General features: G+C 50.1%; 1 protein-coding gene across 1 annotated transcript in view; it reads left to right on the forward strand.

Moving 5' to 3' along the window:
* The window catches only part of Megf11 (multiple EGF like domains 11), a 321,029-nt gene that overhangs the window by 278,262 nt on the left and 28,458 nt on the right, over positions 1-14,309 (forward strand). The window lies entirely within an intron of this gene.

Genomic DNA, 14,309 nt, shown 5'->3' on the forward strand with positions numbered 1-14,309 from the left:
GTGTGCTGCTGCTGCTGACCCCTCATTCCTAAACCCTGGCGTTTATGATGCCAAGGACTTGGGGTGTGGCAAGGCTCATCAGACACCCAGCCAGCCATCAAAGACCTTGTCTGATCGTAATCACATTCAGCCTAGTGGAGAGCACTCATTGTGTTCCTGCTGCACGCGTCATTTGGTTTATGTCTCACGAGAGCCCTATAGATGTACACGTCCACTTCCTCAGCTTGCAAATGAGCTGAAGTTTAAACGGGGAGAGAAACTTGGCCACAGTGACAGGAGCCACTTCCTGCTCAAATGGTAATGAGCTTGGATAGACCAGACACTCCAGAACCACACAGACTGGAGTTCAAATCCCATCTCTTCACTGACTCCATTGCCTATGGTGAGCCCTGTGTCCTGCTCAAGCCTGAATGTCCTTACCTGTGACGGGAGTTTGTGGTGAGAGTAGAGAGCTAACTTTAGAAGTTACAGATCAGCGCCTGAACTGCAATAGGTACCTGCTAGGATGCTAAGCTACAGGGGTAGAGTATGTTTTTCTCAAGTCCAGCACACGTGGAACCCCCAGAGGGTATTGGGGTGAGCTGCACCCAGGCATCCCAGGTGAATTGACTCATGAGCACACACACCGGCTGCTCTAGGCAGGCTTACTCCAGCACCCCTGGCCCATTCTGACCGGTCCCCCAGGATGTCATGTGAGATGCCACTGTCATCATGTGGAGAGACAGAGGGGAGGATGTGGGTAGGAGAAGAGAAGTTTATGTTTTGCGTTAGCTTAGCCTCAGCAAAAGGATCACCCAGGACATCATTGGTGAAGGGCACGGGTCTTCCCGATGTGGGAAAAGTGCTGGGCTAGGACTCAAGAAGCAGGTTCATAGTTTCGGTTCTGCTCATGACTCAGGTTCTGGATCTCCTTTGTAAAACGGGAATGAAACATCCTGCCCAAAGAAAACCGCGGGCATAAGGAGTGCCTCTGACTGGGTAGAACACCATTCCAGCACCTTGGACAGTACCACAATCTCTGCTGGCTACTCTTCCCGGAGTATGGCCTGGAGGAGGGACAGGGTAGTGGGGAGAATGACTGGTTAACAAAGTCCTGGGGTACTGTAGCCCTGTCCTGGCAGCATCTCTGAGAGGAGGGGAGGACATGTCTTTCCTAGTACCCTGGGTATAAAAATAGCTGAACCATGGTTGGGGTGGTGGGGGAGTGGGAGGAGGCATGTGGAGTATGAGGAACCATTTATCCATCTGCAGGCTGGGTATATTTTACCGGTCCCTGTGTCTTCTTGTTGCCACCAAAGGAGATTTGCACATCTAAATTTTGTTAGTCTCCAGCCTCATTTCACCTGCTGTGTGACCACACATAACTCACTTTGCCCCAAACCTGTCTCCCCTCCCTCTTCGTTGCTGCAGCCTTGTTTTTGTTGTGTCTGTGAACATCCTGTCCAGCTTCTCAGATGACCTCACTTCCATAGACACTCCTCTCTGTTGGATTCACACTCGCAGGTCTTCTACATGCAAAGCCCATGGCTCCTGCTCAGTCTGCCTCCCTGAGAACAAGGGCCTGTTGTCCCTAGCCCCATACCTCTTAGCCACCATTGCCTACCATGCCTGCCACATGAACGTCTTGCTTGGTGACATCTCTTTGATAAATGACATCCTTGGAAATAGCAGGACTATTAATGTAGGAGTTTCTAGGCTGACATCTATAGGAAGAGGAATTTGGGCTGCTTTCCAGTGAGGCTAGGGCTTGAATCTTTCCCCTATCCCCATGAGCCTCTCTGAGGTTTATCTTTATTTCATTTCTTTGCTTATTTATTTTGTGGGATACATGCAGAAGCAATGTACAGGAGTCCGTTCTCTCCTTCTGCCTTGTGGGTTCCAGATATTGAACTCAGATCATCAGATTTGGTGGCAGCCACCCATTTACTCTTACAGCTGAATCACCTGTCTAAACCCTTCTCTCAGGTGTAAAGAGGTAGCTGTTCTTCAGCACCACCTGAGTTCCTGGAGCAAAGGCACACCTTAGACAGCTCTCCTTACACAGTGCAGAGGTCACAGAGACGTGGAACTAGACATCCGGCCTTCAGATAACCGGCGTCTTCAGATAACTGGCGTCACTGCTTTTTATAGCTGTGTGACCTCAGGGTCACAGGATACCATCTCTCTGTGCCTGTTTTATGATATGTGGAAAGGAACGAGTCATAAATCCCTAGGATTGGTATGCTGATCAAGCTAATTAGTGTATGCAAAGAGAGTATTAGTCATCTTTCAACAAGTGTCAGCCATGATGGCCATGTTTAAAAGGTTAATGCCACCCACGATGTTTTTGCTGCTGCTGCTGCCCACTTGAAGAGCGCTGAGAGCCTGTCTGGGATGCAGGTGCGGATGAGATAAGAGGAAGGAAACCCTTAGCTGCAGCTTCCTCCGGAGTGGGAGCTGCAGGGCAGCTATGTCCCCAAAAGGACAATAGGCTTTCTCAGCACAGAGGGAAACGGTCTAACTTCACAGCCCCACCTACAAGCCGCTGTGCCACCCAGCAACCTCTCTTTAAGACACTTCCTGATGGAGCCTCCTGCACACTCGGGTCTAGAACTGATTGCTGACCTGACAGTGCCTGCAGGGAGCAGGCTGCAAGGTCACAGCCAGCTTGGGTGACTTGATTTCCCAGTCCCCTCCTGCAGTTTCCTCCCCGAATGGAGACTTCAGGGGCCAGGAGATAAGGTGGTTTTCTGACCATTCCTCAGCCTGATGCCTTCTTTCAGTTCTGATTGTGATGGGGACAGAGAGCTCAGCAAGCAGGGCAGAAGGGCCCAGTGTCCCCTCCCGCAGGACCCGGGGCCCATATTTCTCCCTAGGATGACAGCATTTCTATTACCTTAAAGGGCTCATCTATTCATGCTGCAATTTTTTGAAGCCCTGTCTGCCATTATTGAGCCCTGCATGCTGGCAAAGGGAGCAGGCACTCCATCACCCAAATGAACCAACTCCTTCCCGCATTTTTCTCAGCTTTCTCCACTCTGTCCATAGGTCATATGCAAAGCTCAGCTGCTTGGGCTGGGGAAGGCAGGCGGGGGTGGGGGGAGATTCGAGGATTACGAATGCCAGATCAGTAGGGTAGCAATTGAATTTTCTCCACGCAGGGTTTCTGGCATCCTTTAAAGATGTCCCTCTACCAGCTTCCCTTGGGGCGTGTGGTTCCAGAGCTGGTGCTTTGGAATGAGGGCAGGTGTGGCCAGGAGAGAGTGCAGAGTGGAAGTGACAGCCAGGCGACACAACAAAGCACACCTGTGCACTTCTTGTTTCGTTTCATTGCTTACCAAACCTGGGTCCATCAACTCCAGTTCTAAGAGCAGAAAAGCAACTTCTCATTCCTTGTCCTCTCCCCACCATCACGGTCTACCGTCGCAATTATTGTCATAAAAGATCTTTCCTGATGCAGTACTAGGCGTGACAAATTTACCCTCTAGCTGATATAGCTGTGTGAGCAAGACTCTGCAAAGCTTTCAAAATTGCCAAAAATACGAACATACACACTCTCACGCACACATTTACACACACACTCATGCACACAAACACTCATATACACATGTGTATGCACACTCACACACTCATGCACACATACACTCTCATGCACACACACTTATACATAATCATGTACATACATTCACACACATACACACTTGCACATTCACATGCTCACACATTCACACATGCCCATTCACGCACATTCACACACACAGTTACACACACACTCACGTACATACTTGCACGTGCACACATGCACACTCTCACACACATACTCATCCACACACACTCTCACACACTTTCGTGCACACACATGCACACTCTCACACACATACACATACACACACTCTCACACACTTTTGTGTACACACACATGCACACTCTCACACACATACACACACACTCTCACACACATACACACACACACTCACACACTTTTGTGCACACACACACATACACACACATACACACTCCCGCACACACCTTCTAGCACTGCTCCCTCCTGCTACATAGATTTGATAGTTACTTGAGTATCTCGAGGTTTGGATTTCCTTTTTTATTTATCCTTATTCTTAGAGGGGAGGCAGGTTTGTGCATGCCGCAGTGTGTGTGTGTGTGTGTGTGTGTGTGTGTGTGTGTGTGTGTGTGTAGGTCAGAGGATAACTTTCAGGAGTTGTTTCTCTCCTTCCACTGTGGGTTCCAGGTCACAGGCTGACCTGACAAGCACATTCATACCATTTGTTGGCTTTTTTTAAATTCAGTTTTTCATCTGTGAGATGGGGCTGAGCATGTAGCTTAGTCAGGAGAGTACTTACCAACCGTGCACGAGCCCTGGGTTCGATTCCTAGCACCCCATAAACCTGGCATGGTGGCACAAACTTTTAATCCCAGCACTTGGGAGGTGAAGGCAGAAGGATCAGAAGTTCATAGACATCCTCAGATACATAGAAAGCTTGAAGCTAGGCTGGCTACAAACAGTGACAATTCATCTGTAGCACAGGGGACACATGGGTGTTGTGCTCTCATGGGACTCTTAGGGTTGAGCAGTATAAATGTATTCAGTGCTCAGAATAAAGCTTGACATGCAGTAGATGCTCTATGATGCTTGTTAAGCTATGTCATGGGACTACATTGGGTTTGAGCTAAAGAGCATGAACACAGGCAAGGTCTTGTGGTCAGGTGGGCCTGGGTTGGAAGCTGAATGTGTCCCTCAGCACCTGCACAGCCCACAGTCATGCACCCAGCCCCTTAGGGTCCCAGATTCCTCCAGTACAATGTGCTAAGAATGACGGCCATGCAGGAGCAAGGACAGAGTGAGTTGCTGCCCAGAGCTTGTCATGGAGAGTGAGAATTCTCTCAAGAGTAGAGCTAGAAGGACACACTGTACTTCCATAGTCCCCATTCTGTCGGGGAGGAAACTGCGGTCTCCCAGAAAGAGTGACTAGCCTCTGTCACATAGCAAAACAGGCAGAGCTGGGGTCCAGCAGAGATGAGAACTCCGGCTAACCAGCTAATGGTCTCACTTTCACCTGCCTGTCATGAGCTTGTTTTCCCCTGGGCAGGAAGGAGAGTGGTGAAGACACGCGGGTGGTGTGTACCAGGAAGTTAAATCATGTTGGCAATTAATCCACAGAGCAAAGTAGAGAGAATTGGCTTTGTGTCACCGAGGCTCAGGCTAGCTTCTCCCCCGGGACTCTGCGGTTTGTGGCTTCATTAGGGAAAACTGCTGAGTCTTCTCTTCCTATCCTGTCCCACCCTTTCCTGCTGAGTTCCTGCTGCCCTTCTCAGTGCCCTCGTCACTCCGGTGGTGGCCTTGCTATCTCTGTAGCAGCTGGAAGAGTCAGGGTAGGTCCCAGGCACTCATGCCCCCGATACACCCAGCTTTCTCTTTGCCCAGTCACTTGCATAGCTAGGACTCCTGCTGGCCAGGATCCAGGATGCGGTCTGAGCCTCAGATTCTCGAGGGTGTCCAGAGCCTCTACAGAGTTTCTGATGCCTGGCTCTGGGGTGTGCATCGTGAGCCGGGGACTGTCTCTGCTCAGTCCACACAGTAAGCTTCAGGTGGGGGCTGTGAGGACTCCCACCTTGCACAAGAAGAGAATTCAGGGAGGCAAAGTACCCTTCCCCGGTATGGTAGGTGAGTTTGAACCCAGAACCTGCTTTAGCCTTGAATCCACACTGCCTAAAGAGGAGGGAATTATGATGGTGGGTTCTGATTGGCTAGAGACCTTCCCAGACAAGTGGCAGCTTGATGTGTCTCAGTTGGAGCCAGGTGGCCTCCCACCTCTGTGTTCCTTGGGAGGTAGGTCAGGTGCCACTGTCTCCCAGGCTTGCAGAATGCATCTGTCCATGACCCTGAGTATAAGGAGGGTGGGGGGCTAGGACCCTGAGCTGAGGGCTCCACAACCAGGATCGCCTAGGACTGGACTAGCCAGGAGTCTACCTGGGCTCCAGCCAGGGTTCTGCTTACTCAGCATTAGAAGTCACTTTGCTCCTCTGTGCCTTACCTCTATCTTCTACAAACCTGACCCTGGTCTCCTGAGGCTGGCATGAAGCTTAGATGTGACAATGATTAAGAAGGATTAAGGAAGCACCAGGAAATGAGCAGGAGAGACACAGGCTACAGACCCGAACCTCACCAGGCCAGTGGTATGTGACAGGAAAGAACCAGCTGTGACTGTAAGCCCCATCTACAGCCTTGCCCCTCCACCACAGTCACGCCCCTGCACCACAGCCCCTGCCCCCCCAGCCTTTTCTCCCTAGGTGTGATCACAAATCTCATTTGTAAGAGGAATTACGTACTCTATGAGGGGAAGGGGTTCCTGACAGAGGCTTGGTTATGCCTAAAAAAAATGAGAGACAATGCAGAAAGGGGTGGTGAACAAACAGGAAAATGGAGGTAGAACAACCTGATATGTGTGGGGGAGATACACTGTAATCCCAGAACTCAAGAGCTGAGGCAGGAGGATGCCAGGAAAGCTCTAGGCTAGCCTGGAATATAAAATGAGATCCCTTTATAGACAAAAGGAAGTTTAAGGAGGGCAATGTAGTCCCCTGAACTCAGGCCAGGGACAGTATCTGGAGGCTCCGAGAGCATCAGGCCCAGATGGCCCAGATGAGCAGGGGTGTGGGAAAGCAGTGAGAGACAATGGGAACCCATGGTCTGGACCCTGACGGTCTGGCTGGAGCTCTGAGCCTACCACACCAGATGAAAAGGCACCACTACAGCCTAGAGCAGGGCTGTAACAGCAGGGAATGAGCTGGCCTTGACCTTGCTCCTACATCTAAGGGGGTAGTGACAGTGTAGCCCCAGCATATGGTCGGAACTATATAAGTGTCACACACAGTAGGCACTGGGTCAGTAGTGGGCGCCTTACCCTCCACCTGTCTTCAGCTGAGTAGAGGAGTAGAGTATGGTGTTTCCATCCCTGCTGGGCGGCTGAGGCTGGTCCTCTTTGAGCCCTCTTTGCTCATGACTCTGGGGCAGTAGGTAGGGAAAGGAGTACTCTGCAAACCTGAGGCAGAGTAGGGAAACCGTGGCCCTTTCCTTGTACCCACAGGGCCGAGTGGAAGCACCTCTGAGACCAGGTATCACAGGGATACAAGGAGGATCAATTGGAAGCAAACGCCAGACAATGGGCAAATCAGGCACCACTGGGGCTAGGGACTGGGACACAGCCATCGCCAGGATGCACATCCACCTCAAGGGCCTTCTGCACTGATACTCCCTGCCCTTGTCCTGTGTTCCCATCACCCTCTGAAGCTAGGTGTCACTACTGCCATTTTGCAGATAGAGAAGCAGCTTAGACAAGTCACACCAAACTCTGAAGCATCTTCTGTGCCAGTCTCTTTGAGCTTGGTGCCTAGACCTGCACCCAGCTTCCTTGTAGACAACCACTTGTCTTTGCTTGTGGCCTGGAAGCATCCCAGGCCCTTACAGCAGGTCAAGCCCAGATCTGTGATGTACATATGACTGCTTACCTCATAGTCCCATGACCTGCCGAGCACGAAGTCCCCGGGCCATAACCAGTAGGTTATTCCCACTTGTACCATGTGAACCAGGACCCTGAAACAGCAGGCCTAGATTTTATCCCTAGCTTCCTACCCACTCAAACAATATATATGTTTATCTGAGGCTTAATACACTACACATGCATATTAGTGTTTTAGTCCTATGACCATATGGGCAGTATAAGTGCTTACACACACACACACACACACACACACACACACACACACACTTTTATCAAAAACAGTCCTCAGAGAATCTGCAAGGAGGGGTATAGCCAGCCATGCCTCTCCAATGCCAGCTTCCTCCCATCCTCGCTTCCTTCACAGTACCCAGAAAGGCTTCCCAACACCCAATAGGGCCTTTCTCAGACAGGCCTTTTGCCGTTTAAAAATGTCAAAGGGCTTTTGTTGTGGTTTGGTTTGGTTTTTTGTTTGTTTGTTTTATTTCATTTTGAGACTGGATCTCAAGTAGTCCGGGCTGGCCTTGAACTCACTATGTAGCTAAGGGTAACTTCCAGCATCCGATTCTCCTCCCTCTACCTGCTGAGTGCTGGGATGATGGGTATGTGCCACCACGCTCAGTTTATGTGGTGCTGGGTGTATATTATGCATGCTAGGCAAGTGCTCTCTACATGCCTTGCTCTGAAATGCCGATGTTTGAGCAAAAACACGAGCAGTAGAAGTTTGGAAGGTGGTTAAGGCTACTTGCAGCCAATGTTTGCCCAGGAAGACTCTGGCTCAGACTTTCAGGGAAGCCTCATTCTGGCCCAGATGACCTGTTGTTGACACTGAGATGGGCTTTCAGCAGCCCCAACTCCTTAAGGGGCAAGCACAACACAAGGGCTCAGGACAGGGCTCAGGAATGGGGAGCAAGCTACTGCATGATGCCCTCCCACTCAAGTGAGGGCCAGGGAGCCTGGATAGAGATGCTGAAGGCATCCAGAGTCAGCAGCACCAGCAGCATGTTAAGCCCAGTGCTTAAACGATATTCCCTGGCTCAGTTGACAGAATGCTTGTCTGCATGCATAAAGCCCTCAGCTTCATCCTCAGTGCCACATAAACTGGATATGAAGGTGGAGGTGGAGGACCTGAAGTTCAAGACCAGTCTGAACTACAGAGAAAGAGTTGGAAGACAGCCTGGACTATGGGAGACATTGTCTAAAAACAACAACCCCACCCCCAATGTCCTGAATGTCTGAATTACATCAGTGCATATGTACTAACCACAGACTCCCCGTGGGACATTGGGTTGAGTGAGGCCAGCAGGGCAGAGTACCCAGCCCTCACCTTCATGTCCCTCCTAGCTACTAAGAGATCACCAGAGTTCTAAATGTTAATTCCATTACCACTGGGGTAAGTGCCACCGGAACAAGGACATTTGCTCTGCAAGAGGGGAGGAGCAGTAGATTAAAGGACATGGGAGCTGAAAAGAACTGTAGGTCACATTCAGTCTGTCCTGACGGTGGGCAAGGACACAGGGCACTTGGTAGCCATGCTGGGCTGAATGTACGGTGGATGAGTCTACCAATCCTGACTGAAAGTCCAGGGCGTGCCTTCCCTGCTCACCCCATCTCTTCCTCCAGCAAAATACATGTGGATAAATGCCTAGTGGGCATGACGGCCCTGTGTGAGTCCATCCTGACAGGTAAGCGGGCTAACAAAAGAGACTAGGCATTTCTGTGAGCTCTGGGTTTGGCTGAGAGAGACCCTGCCTCAGTGAATAAAGTGGGAGAAAGATGGGAGATGATTCCTATCAACCTCTGGCTTCCACATGCAAGCACCCCCACATGCATGTGCATATACATGCACACACACACACCTACACACATGCATGCAAAAGACATGCATACACATATGCACATCACACACATATATGGAAAGATGGAAAAAGGGGGGAAAAGTACATGCAGGCCAGGGCAGTTTCTTTGGCTGCTATTCCTGGGGCCTCTCTGCTAAGCTCTGACAGGCAGGCAGGTACACGAGCCCCCTTAGCGTGCGTGTGAGGAACCCAGTTCCACCCCATTTATACTGCTTCCCACCCACTGAGTGTATTTAAGGGGACTCAGAGATGAACTTTCACAATTTCCTCCTTCCTATAAGGGAGGGGCAAACCCCTTCCATCCTCTTTCTCCTTCGATGCCCAAAAACACTCATTAACCTCGTGACCGTTTCGAGGAGAAGGGATAATCGGCATAAGAGGCCCAGCTGTTGATTAATTTTCCCAAACAGAGCCAAACTACAAAGCAGCACATTGCAAAGGAGAAAAAGCCAACAAATAACATTTGAAACAAATTTTATGGAACACATGAGGCACCAGGGTTGAGCCCAGCGAGGCAGGCAGAAGGAAAAGCTTCAGTCTGTCAGGAGCAGCATTAAGGGTTCCATGCCATCAGCAACTCTCACATCAGGTTCAGGGTGTTAGCAGCCCGTTCTGCATCCATAATTAACAGAGCAGAATGAAGAGGCCTGGTAGAGTACTGGTGAGCCGCCTGTTGTGGGAGATGGGGACGAGCTTCTGTGAGTGAGCTTCTGTGGGTGGGGTTTCTCCTCCCTGGAAGTGCTCAGTGTCTTAGAGGGAATAGTAGAACACACAGGCACTGGTGCATCTGGGTCCAGACATGGGCACATCCTTTGAGGTCCTACTGCTCTTAGGAAGTGAATGTACTGTGTAAACTGACAGGGAGAGTCTGCCGGCAGGGACAGCCTTATACTGTCATCCACAGCAACGTAGGCGTTGTCTCAGAGACCTCCCCTGCAGAGGACGGGATTCTCCACCACAGCAGAGAACTGCAGGGCCCGTCCGTCCGTGATAAGCAGAAATGGAGCTTGCTTTTGAGAAGGGTTCAATATAGAAGTAAGCACAGGCTTGAAAGGGAAGCCAGACAAGAGCCCACACCTGGAGTGGTCAGGGTGTGGGACCTGGTAGTTCTAACAGCTAGTCTCTGCCCCCTGTCCTCAGGGGACCAGGTAAGCAGATAGGTGATAATGGAAGTCAGAAAAGGAGATGTATTCAATATGGCGCATGGCCACAAGAAGCCCAGTGACACCGCACTCCCACCACCTTGCCTATCCTGGGTCTTGACATGAGGTTCAAGTTAGAAGGGTAGAGATATACATAACTAAGGGGTCACGGTCAAGATGTGGGGGTTCCCCCATCATCAATCATCATCACCATCATCATTACCATCACCATCACCACCACCACCACCACCATCCCCACCAAAGCTACAGCCTCCCGTGTGGCAGTTAAGCTGTCAGAGCTGTGTGAGGTTTCCTCCTGGGAGACAAACTCCCCATCTGGTTAGTACCAGGTCCTCAGCCTTGTCCTTCTTAGCATGAGATTCCCAGAGAAAGTCCAGTTTCCTGTTAACAGAATTCCATCCACAGTCTGATGGTGAGGGGCAGGATTTGTTTGCATTTTCAGTGTGCGTGTGCAAGCACCTGGGCGGAGGTCAGAGGACCATTCTGTGGCGTCTTCCCTCCTCCCACCTTCACGTGGGTTCCAGGGTAGAACTCAGGTGGGCAGGCTTACATGGCATACGCTTCCACCTGCTGAGATGTCATGTTTGTGAAGCTTTAAGAAAGTTGCTGTGCTTTTTACTTTGAGACAAAGTTTACTAAGTTGCCTGGGGTAGCCTTGAACTCACTCTATAGTCCAGGCTGGCCATAAATTTAGTCTTCCTGCCTCAGTCTCCCGAGGAGCTGGGGTTGCAGGCCCGGATTCTCCGTTTCTTTCCTCTTAGGAACAAGTGAAAGCATTTGGAACATCTCTTGGCATACGGTAGCCTTGCAGGGAACGGACCTCCTCGTCCCTAAGGCTAAGCACTCAGTGTTTGATACCTAACGATGTGAGAAGGGAGTGAGCAGCAAGCTGAAGGGGCTGATGGGAAAACAGGGGTCTTAGCGTTGGGCTTCTGCCCTCTGAGAACACAGGCTTCCTCCATGGCCAGGCTGGCATCGCTGAGTTGGTGAGAGATGGATCTCTTCTCTTCCACTTCCTGCTGCTTGAATCCTAAGGGGCTTGTCATTTTTTTTCTTTAATTTTCATTTTACTAATTTTTTGTGTATGGGTGTTTTGTCTGAATATATGCCTGTACTCAGTATTTGTGCCTGGTGAAGCCAGACAAGGGTATCTTGTTATAGATGGTATAGGAGTTATAGATGGTTGTAAGTTGCCATGGAGTGCCAGACCTCGGTCCTCAGGAAGAGCGGCCATGCTCTTAGGCTGGAACCGTATCCCCAGGCTCTTGTTATAGTCTTTTCATAAGGTATGTTTCCACAAATAGTAAGGCTTATATAAGGCTTATTTTGTGGGGGAGGGGATCAAACCCAGGGCCTTGTACATGCTAGACAAATGTCCTATTATTTATATGGCCACATCACCATCTATTATTACTATTATTATTGTTGTTTTCAGAAAAAGATTTCACTGTGTAGCCTTGGCTGTCCTGGAACTCACTCTATGGATCAGTCTGGCTTTGAACTTAGATGGCTACCTGCCTCTGCCTCCTGAGTGCTAGGATTAAAGGTGTGCACCAATATCACCTGACCCTTTATTAATTTTTTAGTTAAAGAGGATTTTCTATTATTTTTATTGTTAGGTGGTTGTGGTATTAGTAGCAGTGCATGCATTTAATCCCAGCACTTAGGGACAGAGGCAGGTAGATCTCTGAGTTCAAGGCCAGCCTGGTCTACAGAGCAAGTTCCAAGGACAGTCAGGGCTACACAGAGAAACACTGTCTTGAAAAAATTTTTTATTGATGTGCATGTGTAGCCTTGTATCTGTGAGTATATACCACGTGTGCCACAGAGGCCGAAAGAAGTCATTAGATCCCTTGGAGCTGAAGTCGCAGGTGGGTTCAGGTGTTCGGTGTAGGTGCTGGGAACAGGGCTCAGGTCTTTTGGAGGAGCTGCAAGCATGATTAACTACCAAGCCATCTCCAAGCCCTTTTCACTCCTTCTGCTCGCTTTGTTTCATTTTCTGAGATGCTGTTGCGTATCCACCAGGGAAGATGTGTGGGTTTAAGTCAACAGAAAGTCTTTATTAGCCGGATAGAGGCTCCACTGGGCATTTGGAATCCCAGTGTAGCACCAACCCTTTCTCAGGGTGAGCTTTTAAGCACAAAAAAGCATGCTCTGGATTGACAGGAACAGAAAACCAGAAGTCAAACTACAGAAGCCAAAAGCAGGAGCAGTACATTCTGAGACCTTCCCAGAACTATGAACTTGGATGGATTAGACCTTTGTTTTAGTTTGGGCAAATGGTGTTGTCTAGGTGCTGAGTTTTACAGCCTGAAAGACACTTCCATGGAGTCAGTTGTACTAAGGTCTGTGGGCCTACTAAGGTCTGGTCCCTGTTACAGGTACAGAAATAGTGTGTCAGGCTGGCCCTGAATTCATTATGTAGTTGAAGATGATCTTGAACTTCTGATCTTCCTGTCGCCACCTCCTGGTGTACCACTATGCCCACTTTACACAGAGGATCGAACCCAGGGCGTAATGAGCTCCGGTTGTCTCCCAGGCCCCTTTAAAGTTGTTCACTCCTGGGAACACCCCTAACGTGTACTGTTATGTTGCCTTGCTCACAACAACTCTATCCTGGGCAGCCTTCATTTCCCTGACCACCGCCCTCCCAAGACTCAGAGGTCCTTACTCCCAGCCTGTGCCTGGCACTTGCCCCTTTAACTCCCCCTGCACCACTCCAGCCCAGGAGCTACCACCACTGCCAGGACTCTGTGTTGTCCTATCTATGGGGCTAGAAGTCAGTGGCCCCCTGCTGTGCCCCTTTTTGGAACTTGGCCTTAAGAGCAACCCACTTTCCTGGGCGTCATGCCATCCTTGGATGGCAGACGGTCTGTGAGTGACAAAGATGCAGTCCCCCCTCCCAGGTAATTATCAGGGTGCCTTCATCCCCTGAGCCTCCCCTGCTAGGTGAGGCTGTCCTTGCAGAGGCCTCTCTGGTTACCTTCAGCCTGCCTAGTCATCTTTCCTAACCCTGTCTTAGATCAGCCTCCCCAAGTCCCAAAATAGCCCCCCGGAGAGTCTGGTTCGACTTAGCACCCAGTGACATGATTAAGTAGCCAGCCTGGGGCCAAAGACACCCCCTTCACTCTGTGTTCTGTGACCTGGGCCGTTCATTACATGACTTTCTCATGTAACTGCTTCTGCTGTGTCACAGGAAGAATAGAAAGCAATAGTCTGTGTGTCTGTGATATGGTGAGAATTAAGATGCACAGTGAATGTGAGAGAGGGGTAGGGGAGAGCACTGAAAAGCCATTGTCAGTGCCATCTACCTTCCCTGAGACCCCAGCGGATGGGAAGGGGTTGTTCCTCTGTGCACCAAGCTGGTGCGAATTAAAACAGTTGGAACAGTAGCATGTGAATGCCGCTGGCTTGTAATCTCAGCAAGCTGGAAATGGAGGCAGAAGGATCAGAAATTCAAGGTCATCCTCAGCTACACATCGAATTTGAGGCCAGCCTGTAAAACAGGAAACCCTGTCACATCCCCCACCCCACTCTTCCTGCTCCCACTCACTCCTCACTTCCCCACAATTCAGTGGATAGAAGTTTGCTGTGACCTAACACAGACTCCTAGGATCAAGTCCCTCGGAGCCCTGGTGTGGAGGCTGGGCCCCCTCCCCTAAAACAGCATGAGCTTCTCTTCTGAATTCTGAGCCTGAGAGTCTGTAGTATCTCCTGGGGGCTCTCAGGAAGGACAATTTCCTGCTTGTTCACTTCCTGTTGTTGACAGAATCTTAGTCAAGGTCTCCATT

The sequence above is a fragment of the Rattus rattus genome, chromosome 8, assembly GCF_011064425.1.
Source record: "Rattus rattus isolate New Zealand chromosome 8, Rrattus_CSIRO_v1, whole genome shotgun sequence".
NCBI classification, from domain to species: domain Eukaryota; kingdom Metazoa; phylum Chordata; class Mammalia; order Rodentia; family Muridae; genus Rattus; species Rattus rattus.